General features: G+C 42.2%; 1 protein-coding gene across 2 annotated transcripts in view; it reads left to right on the forward strand.

Moving 5' to 3' along the window:
• The first annotated feature begins 4834 nt into the window (after positions 1 to 4834).
• Positions 4835 to 27726, forward strand: part of BTBD7 (BTB domain containing 7) — a 74758-nt gene continuing 51866 nt past the window's right edge. For both annotated transcript variants that reach the window (XR_013832208.1, XM_079947963.1), the window contains exon 1: positions 4835 to 4998. The gene's annotated coding sequence lies outside the window, so the exon portion shown is untranslated. The remainder of the gene's footprint in view (positions 4999 to 27726) is intronic.

Consider the following 27726-nt stretch of genomic DNA (forward strand, 5'->3'; position numbering starts at 1 on the left):
CAGTCACTGTATCTAAATTGGCAGGGAGGTCACGGCAGAGCAACAGGACTTTCTCCGCAAAAAAGCTCGCAAATGCCTCACAGCTGTGGGTCGAATTTGTGCTTAAATTGGGTTGTCCTCCTAAGGACGTTATTGACCTAATTATTCTAAAAAGTTGTGCCGGGCAAGAGCTAGCGGATGCAATGGAAGGTGCAAAGTAAGATTTCTTAGCAGCTTTCATAGCCATCTCATAGGCTTTCATAAGCATCCTATAAGATGTTCTTGAGGCTCCGTCACGAGTCCGTCACCATACTCGCTCTAGCCGTCTAAGATCCCGCTTCATTTTCCGGAGCTCCTCAGTAAACCAAGGGGCCCGGTTTCGATGGGGTCGCAGAGGGCGCTTAGGCGCGATCTCATCAATGGCTGCTAAGAGCTGGTTATTCCAGTCCTCAACAAGATCATCTAATGAGTCGCCAGGAGGAGCAGGGTTCCGCAAGGCTTGTCGGAATCTATCAGGATCCATCAGTTTTCATGGACGAGCCCAAATAGGTTCGCCACCCGAGCCGGGGAGGAGCGGGAAGTCAATCTTAGCTTTCAGAGTGTAGTGATAAGACCATGGCACTTCCACAGTGGGGAGCATGATCACATCTATGCCAGCCCCAAAGATCAGATCAAGCGTGTGGCCTGCTTGATGAGTGGGGCCCAAAACAAACTGGGAGAGCCCTAGTGTTGCCATGGAAGTCACTAGGTCCAGAGCCTGCAAGGAGGGAGCGGCATCGGCATGGACGTTGAAGTCTCCCAAAACCAGTAGGTTTGGGAACTCCAAGGCCCAGCCCGCCACCACCTCCAGCAGGTCTGACAGGATGGCTGCAGGTGTGCTGGGTGGTCGGTAAACCAGCCAGACAGCCATGCACTCCTTGGTGCCCCACACGAGACCAACACATTCAATGCCGGAGATCGCCGGTGATGGCAGAGTTCTGAAAAAGCAATCCTCCCGGAATAACAACGCTACTCCTCCCCCCCGACCCACAGTCCGCGATTGATGGAGGACAGAGAAACCTGGGGGTGTTATCTCATGTAGGGAGACTACTTCGCCTTCCCATACCCAGGTCTCCGTCACGCAAGCCAGGTCAATCCCCTGCGAGACAAAAAGTCACGCATGGTGGCGGTTTTGTTGCCTATGGACCTGGCATTGCACAGCACCAATGACGGAGGTGTGTAATCCTTGCTCTCCCTACCCTCATCCTTTGGGATGGGGCATAGATTGGAAGGGGTTCGAGGATCACTGCATCTCGAAACCTTTCGCCGATAGAGATATCTAGCCCCACCGCCATTCCTCCCTAGCCCTTCAATTGTGGAAATCCCAGGTCCCATACTAGCCTCCCCAACAGATGGGTAACATCCCCTCAATAACAAGTCATCCTTGGGCCAGGACTCCTGGGTCAAAATGGTATGGGAAAGAGGTGGAGGTCTGATAGGGTAAGTATCCCTAGAAGATAAAACCCAACCAACCGCACCCCAAGCGGGGGGGGGGGGGCAGTCCCATGGTGTTTCATTAACTGTCAATCCCCCTCTCCCTCCTGGGTTAATTGGAGGATTGTTGGTTCTATCTGTGGCTGTGGAAGTATTAATGAGGTATGTGTTATAAAATGTGGATCACTGGCCAACAAAGAGCCAGATTCGAATTCGGAAGATCTGTCCATCCTGTCTCGCCAGGAGTACAGTAGAGAAGGCTGATCATTCTGATAAGTTTTTGGAACATTAGGCAAAGGTCCAGATGTAGATTTGGTGCTGGATATCTCCAGATTGTCAGCAACATAGAGTTCTTTAGGTGTTGTTGCCATAGAAATGTCGGAGGCGCCAAATTCCTCATCTAATTTGGTGTCGTTTGAAAAGGGAACAGGGAGTTGCACTGATGTCTTTCTATGGGATAAAGAGCTGTTGGACGTCTTTAAATATTGTGCTCTAGGCTCTACTGTCCTTATATTTTGGGTAGAAATCTCAGTCTTTATACTCATTAGCCTCTTCTTCAGGTCTCGTAATTCTAGGCTTACAGAGTTCTTTTCTTCCTTCGGGCAATTAGTATTTCTAGTGTTGAGCTTGGTTTCCTTTATCCGCATTAGCTTTGACTCTATGCAAGGGACCAATTGCCTCCTAGTTTGGTCCTTAAATACCCTCACTGGGCGGAGAGAATGGAAGAAGTAAGAAGGCAGGCAGGTGGGGTTGGTTAGAAGCAGACTGTAAGGCAGTGCCCCATTCATCCTAATGGGCCAGCCTATAGTCCCTGTTTTAGAACATGACACCATCAGTGAACCTGGAAGTCCTGCTCTGAAGTTTGGACTAGCAGTTAATCTGGGAGCTGGGAGGTGGCTCATAGGTGCCACATGCCTGATTTTTAAAAAAAGAAAACCTCAATTAGGAAGCACTTTTAAATTAAGTATCTGCTTCTACCTGACAATTTACTTCCACCACTACCTGGCATCTTTGTTCAATGCCAAGGCCTCAATACCCTAGCAGAGTCTACTGCTGAGTCCAGGGACCTTCTTTAAATGGTTTTTTCTTTCTTCATGGGTAGTGACTGGAGCCTAGCCATTTTAACTTCTCAAAATGCCCTGAAACAGATTACTTTGGTCACACTCACACCATATATTTAAAGCAAATTGCTTCCCCCAAGAGTTTATCCGCACAGACCTACAATTCCCACACCTGCTCTTAACATACCACCATTCCCAGGGTTATTTGGGAGAGGGGATGCCATGTGCTTTAAATGTGTGGCGCGTGACCTCTGTCAGCAGCATTGTGGGAAATATGGCTGGAGACACTTGTCTGTTCTTTGGTGTTTGATAAGTTTTCCAATGTCTTCAATTCTAGGGTGGCCCAGATTAGTTTCAAGCCTCTTTTACTGGTGAAACCAATACAGTGGTGCCTCGCAAGACGAAAAGAATCCGTTCCGCGAGTCTCTTCGTCTTGCGGTTTTTTCGTCTTGCGAAGCAAGACCATTAGCGGCTTAGCGGCTTAGCGCTATTAGCGGCTTAGGGGCTTAGCTGATCAGCTGATCAGCAGCTTAGCGGATCAGCTGTTAAGTGGCTTAGCGGCTTAGCGGATCAGCTGATACGCGGCTTAGTGGCTTAGGAAAAGGGGGGGGGAACCCGCAGGAACTCGCAAGACATTTTCGTCTTGCGAAGCAAGCCCATAGGAAATTCGTTTTGCGAAGCACCTCCAAAATGGAAAACCCTTTCGTCTAGCGGGTTTTCCGTCTTGCGAGGCATTCGTCTTACGGGGCACCACTGTACCAGCAGGGTAGCCATGTTTGATCTGTTTCAGCAAATGCCAAGAAACGTGCCTTGTCCTATGGCACCATAGAGACCAAGTGATTAACTGATTGTCTAGAAAAAGACGAATGTCATTTGTAGATTGCCACTTTTTTTGCAGGTGAGATTCAATGGAATAACAGCAGATGTAAAATGGATTTGGCACTCTTGTGCAACAAACCTGCTCCCAGAATTAGCTCCTGGACTTTCTGCAGTAAGTGACAGGAAGGTGCACTGGAAAGTGTGCATAGGATTGTACTCTGCATGGCAAGCGCACTCCTGCGCGCGCTTTACTGATAAGTAAGAATGGCTCCCTGCTTATTTAACTTACCGTATATTGTCTCCCTGCTTATTTAACGTATATGCAGAATTCATCATGCGAAAGGCTGGACTGGATGAATCCCAAGCCGGAATTAAGATTCCAGGAAGAAATATCAACAACCTCAGATACGCAGATGACACAACCTTGATGGCAGAAAGTGAGGAGGAATTAAAGAACCTTTTAATGAGGGTGAAAGAGGAGAGCGCAAAATATGGTCTGAAGTTCAACATAAAATTAATGAACTGGTCCCATCACCTCCTGGCAAATAGAAGGGGAAGAAATGGAGGCAGTGAGAGATTTTACTTTCTTGGGCTCCATGATCACTGCAGATGGTGACAGCAGTCACAAAATTAAGACGCCTGCTTCTTGGGAGGAAAGCAATTACAAACCTAGACAGCATCTTAAAAAGCAGAGACATCACCTTGCCAACAAAGGTCTGTATAGTTAAAGCTATGGTTTTCACAGTAGTGATGTATGGAAGTGAGAGCTGGACCATAAAGAAGGCTGATCACTGAAGAATTGATGCTTTTGAATTATGGTGTTGGAGGAGACTCTTGAGAGTCCCATGGACTGCAAGAAGATCAAACCGATCCATTCTGAAGGAAATCAGCCATGAGTGCTCACTGGAAGGACAGATCCTGAAGCTGAGGCTCCAACACTTTGGCCACCTCATGAGAAGAGAAGACTCCCCGGAAAAGACCCTGATGTTGGGAAAGATGGAGGGCACAAGGAGAAGGGGGTGACAGAGGACGAGATGGTTGGACAGTGTTCTCGAAGCTACCAGCCTGAGTTTGACCAAATTGCTGGAGGCAGTGAAAGACAGGAGTGACTGGCGTGCTCTGGTCCATGGGGTCACGAAGAGTCGGACACGACTAAACAAGAAGAAGAAGAGCGGCGCAGAGCCAGACCTTTGCGCGCGGGAAGCCCCTCGTTCAATCCCCAGAAAGGGCTGGGGGGGGGGGAGAGAGAGAGAGAGAGACCCCGCCTCTGCCTCAAACCCCGGAGAACCAGCGGCCTGACCCGGCGTAAAGCATTTCCCTGCGTTCCGACGTGCGCCAGAAACCCACCCACCGCCTCTTCGCGGGCAACTTCTCCTTGCCACTTCCCTCCCTCCCTCCCTCAGCGCACCACGTGTCCAGGGCGACGCTGCGCATGCTCCGTGCTCGCTCCTCCCGCCTCCCCCCCCCATCTCTCCCGCTCCTCCTCCTCCTCCTCCTCCTCCCGAACGAGTCTGGCCGGAGTCTGTGGCTCAAAATGGCGGCCGCGGCGGCGGCCGGAGCAGACCGAGGAGGGGGTAGTAGCGAGAGCCGCTGAGGCGGGCCGGCCCCTGCAGCCCAGCCGGGGATCATGGAGGGAGCTCCGGGCTGCAGCTGAACGACGCGCTCGGTGAGAGCAAGGAGGAGGGGAAGGGGGTCCAGAGGGGCACTTGCGAGGCGTGTGTATGGCGCGGAGGGGGGTTGTTATGTAGCCCCCCGAATCTCCCCTCCCTTTCCCCGGGCCCTGTGGGGGATGCCCCGCTCCACCGCCGCCACCCTCGTCCTCCTCCCTCCGCTGCCTCTAGGCACCTCCCGGGGTCCTGCCCCTGCGCTCCTGTCCCCGGTGTTTGGGTGGCAGCGAGTTCCGCCCCGGTGCTTCCCTCCCTCCAAACCCAGGCGAGGGTCTGGGGAGACAGGCGACCCCCAAATGCCCGAGGCTCCAGGGGAGCGCTCGCCTCTCTTCTTCCGACGGCCACTTTACTTCGGCAGGCAGACTTCGGAGCCCCGGCGGTGCGCTCCTTGACAGCTTCTTTCTTTTTACACTTGTGGCGAACGCCCGCCCTTTGAATCTTCCCCCTTTTATCCTTTGCCTCTTTATCCCCCGGGGTGACCCACAAGCTCATCCCCCCCCCACTCCCTTTCACGTCCTCGGGCTTTGCTTTTTTGCCCGGCTCCCTTACTTTTTTAAAGGGAGATGGATCCTGAACATTTGACATCCTAAACTAGGGTTTGGTATGCTAATTCTTCTTTCTTTCTTTCTTTCTTTCTTTCTTTCTTTCTTTCTTTCTTTCTCTTTCTCACTCTCCCTCCTCCCCCCACCCCTCCACAACTTTCCCCTTTTCGGTATCCTTTACAATAATTCGGGATTCATAGTGTTCGAATGTGGACCTGGGTCCAAGTTTTCTCTCTCTGCTTTGTACTTGCACAGGCTCTTCCTCCTTACCCTTTTAAGTTGGCACCGAAGTGCCAAAGCAGAGAGCTCTTCCCAAAAGGATATCATTTGTAGTGGGCCTTCCATAATAACATCGCAGCACAGGAAGATCCTGCGCCCGCTGCATTCTTTCGTCTGTCTGAAGAAGTCTGTAGCCTTTACACAGGCACATTGGACTAAGCCCTATTGAACGTAGTGGGATTTATTTCTGAATAAACACAGACATGATTGTGCTGTAAGTCTGCAAAGAACTGGCATGGAAGATTCCGAGTGTGATTTGTGTGTTCTGGATGTGTGTAACCAAAATGCACCCCCCCCCTTTCTATTAATTTGTTCTCTTTCCTGTAGATTTAAGCTCAGAAGCATTAAGCAACTCATTATTTCTCAGTTCAGGTTTGCTTTTTAGAGTTGTGAAAATGAGTGATAAATTGTCAAAAAAAAAAAAAAAAAGACAGCTCAGTGTTTACTTGGAGCGAGTTTATTCTTTTAACCTCCCTGACAGAGGTAATTGTGTTTCTTCTAGATGACACCTCATTAGTTTTGCTTGTGTATGGTACAATAATGGTCTTGCTTAACAGCTTTGTGGTAATAACAACCATTTCACATCACAGCTTGGGTATTCTCTCTCTAGGGAGGCCAACATCTAAACTGAGAAAGTTTAGATTGCAGTGCAAAGACTGGTAAGATAGTTAGAGTTTATCTGAAAATTGCTGGTGGAGTTTGGAATGGATGTGGAAGTTGTTGATCTCTTACTTTGTGCAGTATTTGTTAGGGTTTTTTTGTATGTTAGCAGACTTGGCCATTACTAATTAAAAGTTGGGATAGAGATTGAATCAATACACCACACCATGGAGAGGAACTGCTGAGTTCAGTGATTAGAAATCATTTAGTATGTACCATGTAGTAAGCAATTACAGTCCAAAGTGTAGTGTAGAGAGAGAATCTTACTTAAAGCTTTTCTGCCTGTTGTGGACTTCAGAAGCACTGCAAAACTGAAGTCCCCTACCCTATTGATGCTTGAGAGGGCCTTATAGAGACTGATTTATTTATTTATTTATTTATTTCTGTGTTTTTTACTATTCTCTCATTGGAGAGGTGCAACATATATGAAGCTCTAGTGCTACAATTTCAATTGTTTCAGGATCTCTTGGATCAGCTAATTTTTCACAAAGGTCACACTGTAGTACACTTATGTCACTGAATTAATCCTATCTTTGTCTATAGAGCTTTCTTGTTCTGTGATCACATAATAATTTTTTCTTCCTTGAATCAAGGTTCTAGGGTGACTTTTCTCATTTTGCGCAAAGTTTCTCATCCGTATCTGAGGCAGACTCTCTGTAGACTCTTGAGATTCTCAAGCATGAAAGGCAATACAGAAAAGCGGGCTATTATGCTGTTAGCATCCAGAAAAGCCGGGAAGGCTTATAGATGCAGACTGCAGATATAAACACCTTTTGGAATAGAATGGTGATGATACAGTTCATTTCTCTTGTACTGGATAAATTTTGCTGCAACATAATTTTTTTCCTGGGTGTGTAGTGGATAACACAATTACCAGTAGCATTTTCCATTGTCATTTATTGGAAGTAGTTAAAATATTTCATTCAGTGGAAGCAGCTGTGCTTTGTGTTGCTGTAATTCTTGCTCCCTTTGTAGTCTGCATTTATTAGTGGCCACTTTGTCTGTGCTCCCTAGATATAGTTTGATTTAAGGTGTTTTTTTATATTAGAGGTTTGATATACGGTATTTATTGAAGATGTGGTAGCTCTCTGCAAATGTTAATTAATTCTCTCACCTTCTGTGTAACAGTAATTGAGTGCATTTTACATGGTAGATAATTTTTTTATCTAGTAACTCTTTTTCTACTAATCAAGTTCTTGTTTGTTAAACCAAATCACATTTGTTTCCTAGGTAGGAATTTGTTGCCATGAAATTATTTCTGATAGTAGACTATACATTGAGAAAAGTGTGTCCAAAGAGCTTTTTAACAAACTCAGCATATCAACTCCGTTCAGAGATAGTGCTTACGCATGGTTTAGGAAACACTCTTGTAGCTCTTTATGCTCCTTCATCATAGCATCATAGAGTTGGAAGGGACCCCAAGGGTCATCTAGTCGAACCCCCTGCACTGCAAATCCATGACAGATGACCATCCAACCTCTGCTTAAAGACCTCCAATGAAGGAGATTCCACAACTTCCCCAGGGGAGACCGTTCCACTGTGGAACAGCTATCAGAAAGTTTTTCCTGATGTTTAGTCAGAATTTCCCTTCTTGTAACTTGCAGCCATTGGTTCGAGTCATACCCCCCAGAGTAGGAGAAAACAAGCTTGCTTCATCTTCCATGTGACAGCCCTTGAGATATTTTAAGATGGCTATTATAGCTCCTCTCAGTCTCTTGTTGTTATGAATTGCCAAACAATGGTTATAGCTTGCCTCCGAAGCACAGTTTGAAGTTTCTATTTGAAAGAGGTTTGCAAACAATGGTTTTAGAGGTTAACATTAACCATAGTTTGCCAATTAGGATGTCAGGTTAACCTATAGAAGGAGAGACTGCTGTTGCATGCAGGTCCGGCTTGCAGGCTTCCTATAGGAATCTTGTTGGCCACTGTGAGAACTGGATGCTGAACTAGCTGGACCCCTGGTTTGATTCAGCAGGCTCTCATGTTCTTACAGTTAGAGAAAACTAGTAGTAGGGGAGGTGGGAGAGGAGTAAATACGTGCTCACATGGAACTCTCCTTACCAGACCTGTCCTGGCATTACCTCTGGGTAAAGCTTTTTAAAAACCCTAGAAGAGTTCTATAGGCTTCTCTAACCGACACAAACACCATTTAAACGGTTGTGTAAACTGTGATGGGACCACAAAGGAGTACATCCGTATGTCTTCCCAGCCACTTCTTGCAAGGCTGTGTGGTACAACAGGGATAGGAAACTAGTTCAGTGTGGCAGATTGCATCAGCAAATTATGCATTGTATATTACTAACTTTTCCTCTGCAATTATGAGGGCTAGACATTTATTTGAAAACACTTATTTTCCCTCAGGATTATATTCCCAGAGGTTATGTGAGGCCTGTAGGCTACAGGTTCCCCACCACTGCCCTAGCCAGGTTCAAAACTATTGCTCTTGCAAGTGGTGGGGGAGGGGGGGAGATGAGCTCTGTCTTTGCTGTGAATAGCATTTCTGATAACTTGACTGAAGTGTTGATCTCACTGATTTTCACATGATGTAATTCAGAACATTATAAGTGATCGTTTGCTTGGCTAATGGTATGGAAGTGCAAAGTTTAGATTCATTTCTGTTCGCCTCTATTATTTTAGTATTCTTTTCGGTGCACAAAATGCTTAAAAAATTCTTCTCCTTCTCTCAACCTCTCTGGGGTATAGGTTAAGCTGAAATACAGTTTTCCACAGCATAATATGTGCTAAGTTTTGCCACAAAGTGGCTGCAGTACCCTATTGAGGGCACAATATTGTTTCCTTGTTGAGTTGATCTTACAGAATCACAGAATTGTAGAGTTGGAAGGGACCCTGAGGATCATCTAGTCCAACCCCCTGCAATGCAGGGCTATGCAGTCATCCCATACTGGCATCGAACCTGCAACCTTATCAGCACCACACTCAAACCAACTGAACTATCTACGGTATATGATGTGCTTGTAGTATTCACCCTTTGCTTTTTAAGTGTACACAGACAAGTCTGTGACTGTGGAAGATCTGACAAGGAGTTACCTATATATTAATTATTCTGGTTTACCTTGATGAGCTCTATATTAAGATTTTTTAATCTGTCTTTGCCTTCTTTTTGATGGTGGTGGATAGGTACAGCACTGGTGATACAACACCTTGCTTACTCCTCCTGGTTGGGTTTCATCAGCATTTTACTCCTGGACTCCTGCAGCTCTGTCCACACCAATGGTGGGGAATACTTTGCCTATAGGCCTAATTATGCCTGACAGGCCTTGGATGATATTATTATTATTATTATTATTATTATTATTATTATTATTATATCAGACCACTTCATTAAAGCAGTATACATGATGAAAACAGAATAAAACACACATATACAAGCTCTTGGAACAAAAATCAATTCAACAAAAATATCCTCCCACCTGTCAAGGTGGCCCGCAGAAGATTGACTATTTCTGGATCTGACCTTCCAGTCAGATCCAGTTTCCCACCCGTGGTTGACACAAAACAAAATATAGTTTTACTGTATTACCTGTGTGTTGACACCCAGTTATACCTCTCCAGGTATCCAATTCTTTATCTCCAGCTATTTTATCTGTTCCTCCCTAGGTGTTCCATCAGTATCTCAAACAGCTCACCCAGGCTTCCTAAGCTTTCCTTTCTTCTCTCTGCATTGGCATCATTCCTATCCGGACCCAAATACATGGCTTTTGCTCCTGATATTCAGTCTGTTACTGAATCATGTCTCTTCCTCCTGTACAGCACAACAGATATCGACAACTTGCTTTTTGTTCCCTTTGTTGAAACTCTGGTCCTGGCTCTGGTTGTTTCTCACCTTGACTGCTGGAAAACCTTTTCTGGTATTCCTTTATCATATTTCTACCACCTCTGTTTGAGATTCTGCTGTCCAGGTTATTTACCATTCTCACTGTTGAGACCATTTTGAGCTACCTTGTTTATTTAAATATTTTCTTTTCTACCTTTCTACTTGAAAATGTACTCAGGGTGTGCACTACATTGCAAACAATGTGTAATACCCCTGCTCAAATCCCTGTACAGGTCTTATTCTGAATCCAGAACAATTTCTTTTGCCTTACCTTTAAGGCTCTGCACTTACTGCCCCACCCTAGCTCTTTGTTCTTATTTCCTATCCTGTTCCCTTCAGGTTCTGCCATTGCAGATTCTTCTGTCCTTTTAAGGGACTCTGTCCTCTGTTATTTTCCCTCTTGCCTGGTCCACCTTTCCATGTCACTTTTGTCACCTCTCTTCCTTTAGTACCTATCTTAAAATTCATCGTTTCTGTTAAATGTTTGGCTACAGCCCTTTTGTCCACTATCTGAAACTGTAGTGGTTCTGTAAATTGCCTAGAGTCCATCAGGGAAAAACGCAGGAAATATTAATATTAATAATAATAATAATAATAATAATAATAATAATAATAAACAAATAAATAAATAAATAAATAAATAAATAAATAAATAAGATGAAGATGTCTCATATTCCTATCCTTTTGCTGTCAAAAGTTGTCTTGTCAGCTATTCAGGGTAGAGGCCAGTCCTTTTGTTTTGTAAAGTAGCATGTACTATAAAAATAATGAAGATGAATCTGCTCTTAATTACTCATGATGAGTAATTAAATACAAATTTTTGTATTTACCCAATTTTGGAAGAGCTTAATTTAGTCGCATAAGGTTGGTGGTTTTCCGTTTGTCCTCTTGGAAGGTAGGGCACCCAGCTTTTGCCAGTCACCTTACCTTCTGTACTGGAGCCCCCCCAATTCCTCAGGTGTGTCTCTTGGAAGGGGGTGCCACAGTAGATAGGTGAGATGGGAAGAATCTGGTGCCAGGCATTGCATAAGTAGAAGTATACAACCCATGATGACGGACATGTTGCATGTCTGGCTAGGTTTGTGTTCTTTTTGGTATGACAGTAGAAGTGGCAGATCTTTAGATGTTTCTAAAAACAGCTATTAATTTCAGTTGACTGAAATATAATCAAACTAGTTGAGCTAAAATTAATGTTTTAGGAAGGTTCAATTACTATAAATGTCAGCTGATAATTACATACGCTTGAGAAGTGAAAGTTCACTTTTCGCCAAGCTTGCATTTTGGTACCTTGCCTCAAGTCAGGTAGAATTCAGCAATTTATTTCCTTTTAAATATATTTTTCAGCACTTCAAATAATATTGCATGTCTGTTAATTTTACTGAAAGCTGTGGCCCAGCATTAATCAGTTGGAATGAATAAAAGACTTGGCACTGCCAAATTCAAATGTTCAAAGGATTGGGTTGTATCCAGTGAAGTTGCCCTGTTGGTGGATGGACTTCTGCTTGTCCAAAGAAACTTCCCCTCCCTCCTCTCCACCAGTTCTGTTCTGAGGGTTCCCCCAGTCCTCTATAGCACATTGGGAGAGTAACAAGAAAAGGAGGCAGAGGGGATGCTCTGTTCTGCAAATTGAAGGCATTGCACTAATAGGGCAACTTCATTGGATTACAACCCAGTGAATCACATTCTCAGATACATGAGTTGAATTTAAAATCATGACACTATTGCACTGTTTTATTTAGAATATTTATATGCTATTTTCAGCAAATGGTTATGAAGGCAGTTTCCTTTATAAAATTGGGCAACGGTTAAAACATCCCAACATGTATTTACTATAACTTTTCCAACTACTGGGATTTTTGTTTGGATTTCTGAGCTTCACAGATAAGTTTCTCTTTGTTTTGTTCCTTTTTTACTCAGACAATAAGTTAAATCCAGTTGAAATAGGTGATGGAAAAGTCCTCTCTCCTTTCCTAAGACTCTAGGGAGCTACTGTAAATGAGCAGACAATGCTGGGCCAGACAGATCAATAGTTTGACCTAGTATAAGGCAGCTTCCTGTGTTTCTAGGAGATATGGGCTTGTGATTACAAATAACAGAAGTGGTTCTTGATCTGCATGGGCTGTTATCTAATACATTTTTAATGTGAATTGTACTTTCTAACTGGGTGACTTGTGTCTTAATTAACTAGATAATTTAGAGTAGTTAATTGTGGACATCTTTTAAAAACTTCAACACTTGTCAAACAATTAACTTCCAAACTTAGATTGGTGGAACAGCAGTTTTACCACTATGGGCCATAATACAAAGAACCCATCCTACATACATCTTCAGTGCATGAAAAATATCGTTTGCCGAAGCGCAGGAGAAATTTGTGCCTATCCAGAATAATGGTAAGGCGTGTTATGTGTTATTAGCTATCTGCCCAGAAGTAGAAAACCCATGTAAAAGGATGCTGCTTTTTCCCTTGGAGGGAACGGCGTTTACAGCCAAAAGTGCTAAAAATTATCTGGAGCTCATGGCTTCAGCATCGTATTAAACACACATGGTCAAAATAATAATAATTGTGAACTTGAAAACACATCAGTCCTCTTCATTTGTTCAGTATGAACTAGTCTTGTTCTGTAGTCATCAGCCTTGACGCAGGTGACATGCAGTCAGTGTTGGACTATAGGGGGCCCTAGACAACATGGATGTTTGTGGCTAGATTCCCTTCAGACAGGCACCAAGTATATAATGGTCAAAGGGCATGGTTGGCTGGCATGCACATTGCTTAGTTTCAAGGAGCAAGACCAGTTGGGTACCTTGTCAGAAGCACCTTCATGGGTTTGGTAGTCATAGGTACTGAATGCCTTCTGTCTGAAGCCGAATTTTCATTTATAAACTGATGTTAGTTATACATAACAAACTATTTTGAATTACAATGTGGAAGCAGGTCATTACGATTCACATTTTTTTCAGTAATTTGATACTAATATTTATGTATGCTTGACTACACAATCTACAGTCAGAACAGAATTAAAAACTTGATACTCATTTAATGTCATTTTAGCTGTAGGAACAGAACTCTATCCTGAAAGCCTCTATGATTAAATTCTCAGTTGTGCATGGAAGTTAAACATTGGTATCAAATTACTGGGAACCTTTTGTTTCTCTGCCTCTTCTCTCCTACTTCGAAAAATTTCTTAAATATACATTCTTCTGAAGGCAGCTCTGTATCAGGAAATTTTTAATGTCTGATGTTTTACAAATTTTTATATGTGCTGTAAGCTTCCCAGAGTGGCTAGGGAAACCCAGCCAGATGGGAGGGTATTAAGAATAATAAGAATAATATATTATTCTAAAGGGGTATCTGTGAATAACATAGAGAGTTGGAAGGCAACTTGAGGGTCATCTAGTCCAACTCCCTGCAATGCAGGAATCTCAACTAAAGCATCCATTAGAGATGGCCACCCAACGTTTGCTTAAAAACCTCTTCTTAAAAACATGTGGCATTTGTATACCACCAAGAGGCTTGTAAGGTAGACTGGTATGCTGTCCATGTTGCTGATGGGAAGTTGATGCTGAAATAATGCTTTGCCTAAGTGAGTTACTGGTTGAGGGGCCGTTTGTTCTGGGGACTTCCTGACTTGCATCTCCCACTTTTAGCCACTATAATCTGCCATAAAATCCTAATTTGACAAGTATTTGGTTTCTTCTCCTGTTTTCAATTTGCATTCATATTTCATCCCACCTCCAAAGCTACATGTTCAAACAGTCGCCCCCAGTTCTTGACTGGCCTTAGCAGTGTCAAACCAAAAGTTATGGTCAGCTGCCTCTCCCCTTGTTGGCTTGGCTGTCTCAGGTGAGTACTTGAGATGGGAAAATGTGTTGTAGAATTTGCCTAAGTGCCTAGTCACCTCAGTCATGCATTAGCAAAAATCTTCCACTTTCTCTACTTTCCTCTTCTCCAAAGCAGGCAAGGGTGACACAGACTGTACATTTGAGTTTTCCAAGCAGCCTAGTAGCTAAAGAGCTTGCAGCATTCCTCCCAACTTTTGAGCTGGGGAAGAGGCAGGGATTATTGCATACCTGCCAGAATGATCCCTGCCTATCTCTGCAACTCCAAGGCTGGAAGCAAAATGGCAGCAGCACACTTGCCATGGCAAGTGAGTACAGTCAAACCTTGGTTGTTGAACGGCTCCATTTTCGAACGTTTCGGCTCCCAAGTGCCAAAAACCTGGATATAAATGGCATTTAAGTAGCAATTTTTTGTAGTATTGGCATATGTGAAAACGTTTCCCGTCAAGAGAAGATGACTGGAAAAAAGAGCTCGATAAGGAACCGCCCCTGCCAAATTAAGCATTCCATGTAAATATTTCTGTTGTCAACAAGCTGATTATATAGCATTTATTGCAAGCATATTGTAGGTGCAGCCAAGATGTTCCATAAAGCTTCTTACACAGTATGTAGAACATGAGCACACCAGTTCCTGTCTTGTTAAGAAAACCTACTGATCCGTTTACATTGCTCATTTTTAATCATTTGCAGCTAGCTGTCCTGCAGCCATCTCGGGCATGGAGCGTTGTTAGTTCCTTTTCTCTGCTTGTGGTTTAAATACTTTGGTATGTTGTTTTTTTCTTGATTGGTTGTGTCCAGTTGTGATGGCTGCTGAAAAGCAGCCACATGTGTGCTCAAAGACAGATTTTCAGCACAGAATGTGTGATGGTAGAGTTGGAAGAGTGAAGGCAACAGGATGGGAAATAAGAAAAACTTCAATCATTTGACTACTGAAACTGTCACAATTTTTAGAAAAATTCCTCCCACTGTCAAGTATGAATAGTCTTAAACATCATGTATGTTAGAGAAGAGGAATCAGATCCTGACATTTGTGAGAAGTGTCTAGTGCCATAGGTTGCATTTCTACAAAATGGGCACAGCTATGCCTGCTGACATGAGCTTACTTTAATCAGTAGGCCAGTTTACCCTGACTAATATGGCTGCAATATTGCTGAGTTGGCTTTGGTCTCTTTGCTAGTCATACGGCATGGTCACTTCCCATTCCTGCTTTCCCACTCCCCACTGCAGTTGCTACTGACAGCTGCCGAAACATCCCATCTTTGAGAAGAGTTTAGTCACTATTATGGTAATCTGCATCTTGTAATCTACATCTGTCTTTTCCTAAATGAATCATGACTGAATATTTAGCAATATGCATACCTGGGAGTAAACACCATTAAATTCAGTGGGATTTGCTTCTGAGTAGACATGTGTAGAATTGTGCTGCAAATGCTTTAGAATCTGACCCTTGCAAGATCTTTTGTGAGTGTCACAGGAATTTGTCACTACAGTCCTCGGAGCTGACAGAACTATAATTTTCTGAACTGGCGGAACTCCTCCAGCCATTCTGTTTTTGACTTTTGGAAAACATCAGTACTTATAAGTGTCGGCTTTAAACCTAATATACTAAAGGTCTGGAGTTGGTTTCCTTGCTTAAAAACCCTTTAAAGAGAATGCAGACAGACAGAATGAGATGTCTTTGTCAAAACAGTCTAGTCTCTCAACTATGTGCTTCTAAAACAATTCTGACAGATTGTTGTAGAACTGTACGGTGTTTGATCGTAATTTGCCATGTTTAGTTAATAGGCTGGGAGTCCTTAATGTGTCTAGGGATCTTATCTGTTGAGTTTGTTCCTTCAAAGTGCCCTTTATTTGTCTATAAAGTTGCATATTTGTACTGAGAATTATTTTTCAAAGTGACAGGGTCTGAGCTAGTATGCTGAGCTCACACCAAGACAAAACAAAATGAGACATTTGGTATGCTAACAGAAAATGTCCTATTTGTTAAGTTTTTCCCCACTATTCCATTAAGAAAATAGCTACTAGATTGCTCTTTGAACTTGGATAAATGCAATATTAAGACAAGATTACTGAGCACCTTCTTACTGTTTCCGTGTCAGTTATAAGCACCTACAATGGACATGGTGCTTTAAGTAACATGAGCAAAAGACAGGTCCTGCCTCAGCAGCTTAATCCAGATTTTGTGAGTGTGGGAAACAGCAGGGGCAGGGAAAATCAAGGCAAAGATAGGAATGCAATTATGTGTAACCCTCTCTACTTTGAGGTACAAAACTATACCCGGTTAGACCCCTTTGCTAGACCAGTGTCTGAAGCAATAATGGGTTGCATGAGGACCAGCAAACTGAAGCTGAATCTTGGCAATATGGAGGCACTGTAGACTGGTGGTTCCCATGTCTAAGAATTAGGTACAAGATCTGTTCTCAATTGGGTTGAATTCCCCCTGAAAGATGAGGTCCATAGTCTCATGGTGCTCCTGGATTCCACCTTGTCGCTTGAGATCCAGGTGTCTTCAGTGGGGTGGAGAGTTTCTTTCTATTTGTGACTAGTTCACCTGCTACAGCTATTCCTAGACCGGGAAAGGGTGGCCATTGTGATCCACGCTTTAGTAACTTTCCGTTCGAATTATTGCAATTTGCTGTACTTTGGGCTGCCCTTGAAGACTGTTTGGAAGTTGCCCCTACTGCAAAATGCAGCTGTGAGAGACCATAAAACGTTGCCCCTTCGACGTTTTCACTGGCTACCAATTCAAGGTTTTAGTTTTGACTTGCATAGCTCTAAACAGGCTGTGCCCCACTTACCTAAGAAAACACCTCTCTCCATGCCAGCAACTTGTTACCTTGGATCTGGTGAGGAGGCCTTGCTGGTAGTGCCATCCTTGGGGGAAGCTCAAAGAGCTATAGGTCATCATTAGGCCTTCTCAGCTAGAGCATGCAATCTGAAAATCTGCCCCCCTCTGCCAGCCTTTTAATATATGCCTGGATTACAGAAATTTGATAACTTACCAGTTCTGGTGGCTATGGATGAAGGACAAGATATAAAAATAAAATGAAACAGAATAAACTAAAATAGAATTAAATGTCCAGCCAGAAGTTCACTGGCTTTTTCTGCCCATCTGTTTAACCTATAGGTTAAATAGCCTTTGGCCTGGCAACTTTCTGGAGCTTAAATCAATAAATTGTTCCAAATGAGTGATACTTGCAGTTTCAGCTTAGTTTAATAGCACATCTCAGTAAGGCAAGCGAAGAGAAGAAAAGAGAAAACAAAGTGGTGTTCTGAGTTTCTCATCTCTAGCACCAGTGCAGCTAGGATTAGCATACCTATGAGGAAGTACCTTTAAAGTCAAGAAGATGAGCTTTCAAACCATCACAGTCCCTGAGGAGCCCATTTGAGTATCTTGGGAACTGGATGTTGCTGTTATGTGTCACATTGTGCAGCCCACGCTCCATACATAATACGTTTGTGTCAAAGCTCCCTGTGTTCCTCCTGAGCCCCTGACAGTTTGTAAAAGATGTGTTTTTTAAGGTGAAATACCAGTCTCCAGATCTCGTGAACCTGACATTTAATAGGCCTTTATGCAATCTCTGTAGCTGTAAAGGACTAATGTGATGGCATCCAGAAAATGACTAGCAAATGGAGTCAAATAAACCATGGAGTCCCAAAGGATCCATATTGGGACCTGAATTATTTAAGTTATTCATAAATGAACTGGAATCAGGGGTGAGCAGTGAGGCAGCCAAGTTTGCAGATGTTACCAAATTATTCAGGATTAATAATAATAATAATTTCATTTCTATATTGCTTTATATTTTTAAGGAGGGTGGGAATCTCACAGCAGTTTACAACCTACATTACAATATCAAATAAAACAATCCAGAATCAAACATTACAGAAGAAAGTCACATATAAAGTACAGGAAGCCTGCCCTGCCCCATTACCTTCCCATTTCCACCACTTCCAGGTTGCAGCAATGCGCACGTGCACAGGTGCACATGCTCTGAATACGCATGAAACTGTTGTTGCCTGTATACATTTGCTACAATATTTTAGGAAACTAAAATTTTCACTTAAGGTTTCAAAATAAAACATTACAAAGGAGGTCAAGTGCAGAATGCACATTTAAAACAGCGTAATTAGCAAGAGAATAAAATATTATCTTAAGCAAGTAGTTTCTTAATAAACATAATGTGTTGCTGCTGTTGCCAGTCCTGCCAATGGTGGTTTCACGGTGGGCAGGGCTGTGGTCGCTCAGGTCCAATGACCTCGGTCTTCACTAAGAGACAGCCAAGGTGGTGTAACACAAAACAGACTGTGAAGAGCTCTAAAAGGATCTCTACACAGTGGATGAATGGGCAACGGAATAACAAATGAGATTAAATGCAAGTGTGAAGTGATATACATTTGGCCAAGAAATCTTAACTTCACATGTCCTGAGGGGGCTTAAACTGATTGTGAGAAAAGGCTAAAAGAGGCTGTGTTTTTTGTAGTGAGACTGTGATTTGCACTCCTTTAACCTCTGTGGAGGAAAGAAGTTGTTTCTCCAGCTTGTGACGACAGATCTTGGGGTCAACCAGTAAAATCAGTTTAGGGCAGATGAAAGAACACATAATTAATGTACAGAATGCACTTGTAGAACATGTGGTAGCTTTGAAAAAAGGATTAGAAAAAGAACAGTGTAAGATAGGCTTAATGGTAGCTGTTGGCCATGCTAGCTAAATAGAACTACCATGTTCAGAATCTTCAAATTGTAGAGTTGGAAGGGACCCCGAACATCATCTAGTCCAACCTCCCTGCAATGCAGGAATATGCAGCTGTCCCATACAGGGATCGAACCTGCAACTTTGCATTATCAGCACCACACTCTAACGAACTGAGCTCTCCAGGCTCAAGTTTGTTTTGGTGATAATGTGTTGCTGGGAGCCACAGGAGAGAGTGATCGCCTTTATCCTTACACTTGTGAACTCCCAGAACCTTTGGAAAATGAATGATGGATGAGATTGATCTTGCTCTTTCTTCCAGCAATGCCAGCCTATAAACCTCATGGAATATAGTTGCCTGGTTCTAACTTGCAAGACAGCATAATTCCTAATCTGCCACACCTTTAAAAATGCCACCTCATGTCTAGTCTTGTGAGTTGTATCCAGCGTTAGTCAAACTCAGAGTAGACCCACTGAAATTAATGTACTTAAGTTAGCCGTGCCTATTAATTTTAATGGGTCCACTCTGAATTTGACCAGTGTTGAATGCACCCCTGAGAATATTTGTCTCACAACATTTGCAGAATCACAATTACTGTGTTGTTGTGACCCACATTTTCTGAAATCCTGAACCTTGCCTGTTTATAGTCTTTTTTTCAAGTATGACTTGTAAATCAATTTCCACCTTGCTGTTTCTGAAGGGGTCTCCTTGACAGCTTGAGAAATATTGCTTTGCAGTGATAGAATGCACAAAGTGGTCAGTTTCTAGGTGTTTATTCTGAAGAGTTTAGCAGCTCCCAAGCCTAAATTCATTGGCTATGCAAGCAAGACAGTTGAGATGACTTTGTATTTGAGCTGTTCAAGTATACAGCTGTGCTTCTTACATGGACTAGGAATTGTTTTCATTTCACAGGATGGAAGAAAACTAGAGTAGGAAAGTGACTTGAACACTCTGAGAAGATAAGCAGAACTGGGAAGCTTAGCTGGTGATCAAGTGTCCACACTGTTCAATTGAAACAAATTTTATCTATTTAAAGATCACAGTAGCACTGCAAAAGACAAGCCAGATAATCTTCTGCAAATGGTAGAAATGTCTCTTATTTCCCACTGGTGACCAGTGTTCTGTAAAGAGCCATATGCACAGACTTCAGTGGATAAGCCACAAATCAGTCAAAAACAGCTATGCTTACTGTTTCTAGCTTTACCATCAAAAAAGTGGGACATAAAGGGCTTTAATTTTGGTTGCATCAGTTCTGGAATTTTGAGATTTGGAAGGAAATATTTTGTGAACTATGCTATCACAATATTAATGTGAAGCATATAGTTTTACTTAAATGGAAAGTAGATCCATTTGTATGCTAATTCATAAATCATTTTCATTTGAGGTTTATTTTCCCAAGTATATTTTTTCCTTCAAGCTAAGGTTCATTTCAGAATTACAGGGAGGGCCACCTGATGCAAATTGAAAGATATAATTTCCTCTTGGTGGACCAAGAAATTAAACAAATATCCCGAGCTGAATTCTCAATGGGTAAAATTACTCTTTGGCTGCAATTCTATGCACCTTATTTATATGTAAGCCCCATGCAACTCAGTGGAGCTTAAGTAGACATGTAAAAGATGGAACTACTAAGTAATTCGTTTTTCTTGATCAGTGAATTCCTTTAGTTTCTTATAACATTGATTGTAAATATAGTTTCCTTTTTAAAGTGGTGTGTTGGACATTTGTTCCGCAGTCATGGGTACTTGAGTACTGAATCACTTACTAGTATATAACAATGATGTCATTTGTTGTCATACAGGCTTTTAAAACTAGGCCAAGATTATTTTTGATAGCTGATGAGCAATTCAAATGCAACAAAACACTGTGGTGCATGTGTAGGGAACCTCAGGACCTCCAGACATTCTTGAGCTACATCTTCTCAGGACATTGGCCATTCTTAAACAACAGATATAAATGTCCAACCTATAGAAAATGAGTATGGGGAAATCATATAACGTATACCATTACAGGGTCAATGTGCTAGGTAATGTGTAAACTGTGGCATTTTAAACTCTTAAAAACATGATTTCTCATCTCAGCACATTTGCAGCTTCGCAGTATTGAATTAGCATTTGGTAATTCTTGCAACCCCTTTTTGGTGCAAGTGATAAACTTTGAAAGGAGCTCTCCCCCTCCCCCCCCATGCTTACCATGCTTCTATATTATATCATACATGGTTTTTCAATTTCTGTGTGTATATTTATTTTTGAAAGCCACTTTGTGACCATCTTGGTAGTAAGCGGTAGATAAATATATAAATAATTATAAAAAGGAAATAATAGTCTTATAAGCTTAAAATGCTAAGTGAGTAACCAACTCTAGACTTGCACATTCCGTGAATCCTGCATTCTGGTTGCAGGAGTTTGTTATGTGGTTAGAGAATAAATAAAGGCAAACTATAATCTGATTGCCAGTTTTGCAGTGTGTTCACATATGTTGTGAGCCATGCAGTTTCTGTAAAAGTTAAAATTTGTGAAGGAATCTTTAGTTTAAGCAATCTTCAAACATAGTTAAAATTAACTACGAGAGGCCAGTGTCTATGGATATCCAGGAAACACTGCATGAACACTATCACTCTGCCAAGGATTCCATGTGTTTAGTTCCAGAAATGCAACTTGAAGAAATGTAGTATCTGAATGGAACTCTGCTCCATATTGTCTAGTAAAGACAATGGGGGGGGGGGGATAGAGAACTGGGTTGTAAATAGGATCCCCTGTCTTTAAGTGTTAATGGGTAATAAAAAATGATATTTGGAGGGCTGAAAAGTGAAAGATCACATAATGGAGATAAATGCAAGAATGCATTGGCACCCACATACAGGATTTGCATAGGACAAATTTCAGGAACATTTAGATTTTTAAGCAGAGAGATGGCACCCTCTACTTAAGGAAACTTGGGTTGTATACTGTAGGCATTGCGTGACATGAAACAGTAGAAAAGGTACTAAGATTCATTTCATTGACTTTTTAGTAGGGTGTACAGAGGGGGGCGTGTATGTGTGTGTGTTGCCTCACTCTAGCATTAATGAAGTGTTAAAATTGTTTGCTTGTGGGGAATGGGTTTGTTTAAGAAATATTTACCCATTGTACTGCTGTTTGTCAACCCATTTATAAATTGGTGTGTTTATGCTAAAGATGTTTCTGCTAAAGAAGCATAGATGGAGTGCCATAGAAATATAGATGGGGTGCTATAGAAATAAATATTGGCTCAGTGAAACTAAAATTCCTTTGCATAGATCTTATATACCATATACAGACTTAATGACATTTAATCTTTGAGACAGATAATTTTCTCTGACATGGAAAGTTGGCAGAGCACATGTAGTCATGCATGTAATTGGAACAAAGTTATAAAAGGTAAAGATGCCTTTTGGCTGGTCTTGCAAGGAAGAAGAGGTTGGTGCTGTTTTATCTTATAGAAAAAATAAGAAATCACTGTCTCTTCAATCACACTAATAATTCACTTAGTTCATGCATTTTCTAACTTTAAAGAATTAAAGTGGATGCCAGAAAATAAAAATTCACATAGTTGAGTAGACTTTGAGGCACATTAGCCCCTAGTATTCTTATTCACTCCAGTGTGTGTCATGCCCTAGCTTCTACTTTGCTTCCAGAAATGTGAATCTTGTAAATGTCAGCTGAGCTTTAGTGGAATGGAGGGACACGGAATTTTCTGAGACTACAGAGATGGTTTGAGTTCCAAGGAGGAATGAATGCACCTGATTATTCCCCAAGTTTCTTATCCACTTCTTATCCAGCTTTTTCTAGTTTAGTCAAACTAGAAAAATACAATCTTTCACTTTGTTTACACTGATCTTGGTTTTACTCATCTTATTGAATGTACTATACAGGCAGTATTCAACAAAAGTTGAACCAAAAAAGCTTATCTGGCAACCGTAAATTGCATCCATATCCTCACTAGACAGCACTAATTCAGGGCTTTAAAATCAGTTTTTTACTTGGAAAATTGTGGGCTAGGAAAGATGTGAGGCACTTGGCTCTCCAGAAGGTGCTTGCGACATTAGAGAATATTAAAGATAATTTTAGATTGTTACCCTGCTGCATTTGGCCATACATTCAGATATACCATCTCTGGGCAATCTTGAAATATCTAGGCAGCTGGAAAAACAGATCTCAATTTATTATAAGCAGTTGAGGGCCAAATTATTCCCTCCACTAGATAAACTGAACAGAATTTGGAGTGTGGAGGCACAAATAAATTCCCAACTTAAGTGAGGACAGAGACTAGTGGCATCTGTGTATCTGAAGAAGTGTGCATGCACACGAAAGCTCATACCAAGAACTAACTTAGTTGGTCTTTAAGGTGCTACTGGAAGGAATTTTTTTTTGTTTTGACTAGTGGCATCAGTTCAAGACAACCACTATAAGCTAAAGTTATACCACAGTAGTCATCAGCCTTTTGGGAACATGTGTCTCAGGTCTATCGTATGAGAGTGTGAACAGCAAGAACATAAGAAAAGCCCTGCTGGATCAGTCCAGTGACCCATCTAGTCCAGCATCCTGTTCTCACAGTGGCCAACCAGATGCCTCTGGGAATCCCCCAAGCATAACAGCATTCTGCCCACCTGTGATTCCCAGCAACTAGTATTTAGAGGCACACTGCCTCTGATATTGGAGGTAAAGCATAACCATTGTGATGACGAGGAGGTCTTGATTTCCTTGTCCTTGAGTTTTGGCTAATCCTCTCTTAAAGGCATCCAAGTTGGTGGCCATCTACAATACACTTGCAGCTTTTTTCTCCAAGCTCTGAACGATGGAGGAAGCAAGAATGGTAGATCTGACCCTTGTCCTAGGGTCTTGTCCTGTTGGGCTTTACCCTTCTGTGACACCCCTGTATTGGCCAATTTGTGTTGTTTTATATGTACACAGCAACAAGCAAAGCCGTGTATGTGTATGGGAAAATGTAAGGTTTGCAGAGCTATTATAATGGATATAGTCTGCTAGAAGAACACAGTGCTTGTTTTTTTGTTTTGTAATTTCTCAAAACAAGTTAATAACAGGAAAAAGTTTTGCAATTTACGATCTAGTGTAGTGTATCTGGATTACTTTTCCCTCTCTCCCTTTTTGACTCTCACATTATTATAACATTAAAAGCCAATCTGTCTAAATAACATTAGTTCACACATTAACAGGCTTTGCATACTCTGAAGATTTGGCTGTTTCATTATTCTTCTGAGAATACCCATTTTGGGAAGAAACAGAAGTTTGAAGTATTTGGCTGCACAATATTCATTTTTTGTTTTGCACCTTGTCATTTAATCACTTTGAAGTCCTAGTGGAAAATAGTATGAAAATGCTGGTGTTGAGAGGAAACTTGTATACAAAAGCATGGCTGTTACCCAAAGCCCAGTTGTACACAGAGCTTTTGTTAGGCTGGGGACTCCTGGCTATAAGCCCAGATGCCTCAAATTATTGCCAGTTTCCTTAGACATTCTAAAGTTGTGGAATGGTGGGAACCTGAGATGTTTGCTGTATTGCAGACCTAGGTGCTGACATATTACAGTTTGTCATTCTTATTTAAATTCATCTTCCCCAAATAGAGATTTCTGCTGTTTTGCATGCAACTAATTTTTTTTAAGTACCACACTGAAAAGCTGTTAAAAATTTGTGGGAGAGTAATTTGCATATTTTTTGTGGCACGAAGCATGTACATTTGTTATGTGCTGAGTATTGTATTTGTTTGGGAGGAATTGGCACTTCCTCATGTTTCAGTTAGCAGTAAAAGTGAGCTAAAATGTTGGGTATATAACCATCATCTTGGAAATCAATGGAAAGGTACTAGCTGTGGTTTTATGTTTTTCCCAAAACTGAAGAACGGAAGGAGGATAACTTTTAAACATGGATGCTAGGGCTCAAGAAATATTTCAGATTCCTTGGCTTCAGTACTCCTTGGAATTTTTTTTTTTATGCTGCCAGCATTACACTGCACATAGAATTGAGTAAATGATCAAAATTCCTGGGTGCTGCTGTTGCATTTCTAGGTGATCAAGCACATTTCATTTTTCCAGTGTTGATGTGTGATAAATGATAACTTTGGAGCAGGGATTTTGGAACCGGGGCTGAAGGCAACTTTACAGTTAGGCAGATGCAATTTTTGGTGTTTATCTCCATTTATAGTACTGTATGTCAAAAGCTGGGTTACACAAATTCTGGCTGGCCTTAATAGTTGAGCCAAGATGCTCATCTTGAACCTAAGCCTCACTGTGTTCAATGGGGCTTACTCCCAAATAAATGTCCATGAACTTGCTGCCTTACCTTAGTCCATGAACTGAGGGAAGGCAGCATGAGCTTGTGTTCCTGCTGGCCAACCAAGGGTAATGCAGAGGGAAAGGCAGGATCTTGTTTGAGGGGTGGTAAGCTGCTGGCTGCCAAAATGGCCAGCACAATCCACATCTCTAACTTGAAGCTGGGGAGGAATGCAGATTGTCTTTGTTGTACTGAGCCCCTGCCAAAAAACCTCAGTGTAACAGTATGAGTGATTCCTGCTTGGTCTGCAGCTTCATATAGAAAGGGCGGCTATATCCTCTTGTCACCCTTATCATGTCATGGGGTGACAGAGGGGAAAGTGAATCCCTAGTCTAAACTGTGTGTCTGGCGAGTTTCTCTGAAGAATTGCTCACCACATTAGTGAATAGCCACTTTAAGGCAAGCTTTCTGTATACTGTTATAGCGCTGCTATATAACATCAGGGACTGGTTAGTGAATAACTTTGGCCATGGACATATTTTCCTAATTGCCACAGGAATTGTAGCTATTGCTAATGTGACAGTGACGAATTCACTCTGGTATATTAACATTGTTTAGTGACTGGGCTAGATGGACCTTGATCTCGCAAGGCAGTTATCAGTGTGTTTTTTCACAGGTCTTTTATCACATAATACAGTGGTGCCCCGCAAGATGAATGCCTCGCAAGACGAAAAACCCGCTAGACGAAAGGGTTTTCTGTTTTGGAGGCGCTTCGCAAAACGAATTTCCCTATGGGCTTGCTTCGCAAGACGAAATGTCTTGCGAGTTTTTCCGACTTTTTTTTCCCTTTCCCCCCCCTTTTTCTAAGCCGCTAAGCCGCTTATCTGCTTATCCGCTAAGCTGATAAGCCGCTAAAAGCCGCTAAAAGCCGCTAAGCCGTTAATAGCGCTAATCCGCTAAGCCGTCAATGGGCTTGCTTCGCAAGACGAAAAAACCGCTAGACGAAGAGAATCGCAGAACGGATTCTTTTCGTCTTGCGAGGCACCACTGTAATAATAATTGAAATAACTGTGCAAGGGGGGAGGGCATCAGCTCATCCGGCACACATAAGAGGTCCTTGTAAGAAGATCATTGAGTTGAGTAGCCTTTCACCTTTGCTCCTTTTTAAAGTATTCAGACTGTAGCGGTGATAATGCTAACTGACTGTGTTGATTTCTTCCATCCAGAGAAGGGACAAGAGCATAGTTGAGTCATTAGCTTGGGAGTTTTTCTCAAACTAACCATGTTTAATCGGGGAACTCCTATTCTTTATTTAGCAAGAGGGGGGAAAAAACCATCTTTTCAAAATGGCAAAAGGAATTTCCACCTGTATGAAATAGAGGTTACAACAGTGACTTTAGTTGTAAGTTAAAACTAAACGCTAGTTAAAACTAAAACTAAACATCTTTTGTATGTCTCCATGCCAACTGATGCTATAGCCTCCCATGTATTCGCAGAGCCTGGCAGGGGTGGTTCAATACATATTTCTGCCTACAATGGAGCAGTAAATGATGCCCCCCCCCCCCCCGGTCAAGGTGCATAGTACCCAACCAAGGCTGGTCAAGCTACTTTGGCATTTCAGGTAAAAAAAATCCCAGAAGCACCTCTCTCTCTGGCAGTAAAAATAGATTAAATAATGCCCTTTCATGACACCCAAAATCAGCAGCCTGAGGCAAGAATCTCATTCTACCTAATGGGAGGTCTGGCTGTGAGCTGCCTTACCAGGACTTGAGCTCTGAGATCAGTTGCTGGAGGTAGGAGGAAGGATTGAGGGTGAGTCTAAAGTCCAACAGGCATAAAGTACTGATCTTATCGACTAGGAAATGGGCAGAAGCCAATGCACCTAGTATTTATACTCACACTAGCCATGTCGCAGCAGCCGTTGTTATGTACCTGCATTGCCTTCTGAGCCTGAAGAGAGTTCTTAGGCCCGAATGTGTACACAGCTCTAAATAACTAGTCTGGTTACATCTGAGCTTCTGGTCATGAGGTTTCCTGCAGACGCAGTAGCGATAGAAATAACTAGGGTAGTTGGAAGTACAGGAACAGGGGCAAGATGTAAACAGATGTGACCTGCCCCTGGAATTTAGGGTTTTTAAATGACAAGTGAAAGGAAAAAAATAAGGTACTTTATGGCTCATGCTGAAAAGAGGGTATTAGTTAAGTGTGTGAAATAGCTCAGTGGTGCAACACACGCTGTGCCTGCACAAGGTCTCAACTTCAGACCCTGGCATCTGCAGTTAAAAGTATCAGCTGATTGGAAAGACTTCCTCTTGAGACCCTGGAGAGTTGCTGTCAGTCAGAGTAGAGAATACTTGGCTAGGTGGACAAATAGACTGTCCTGATATAAGGCAGCTTCCAATATTATTACTTCCTGTCTGTTTGTGGTGTTGCATCAGAAGCAAACCCTCGTGGTGGAGCCATAAAAATGAAAATTGCACAATGCCAGGACTCAGTTCTAAACCTGCCCTAGCAAAGAAGTATGTTTTTATTTGTTATTCAAAAAGATCAAAGAAAAAGAATATTCATAAAATAGTATTATATAAGTTATCTGTACATGAGACAATACTGTACTTAATCTTAAAAAATTTA

The sequence above is a fragment of the Podarcis cretensis genome (assembly GCF_951804945.1).
Source record: "Podarcis cretensis genome assembly, chromosome: 1".
Classification (NCBI taxonomy): domain Eukaryota; kingdom Metazoa; phylum Chordata; class Lepidosauria; order Squamata; family Lacertidae; genus Podarcis; species Podarcis cretensis.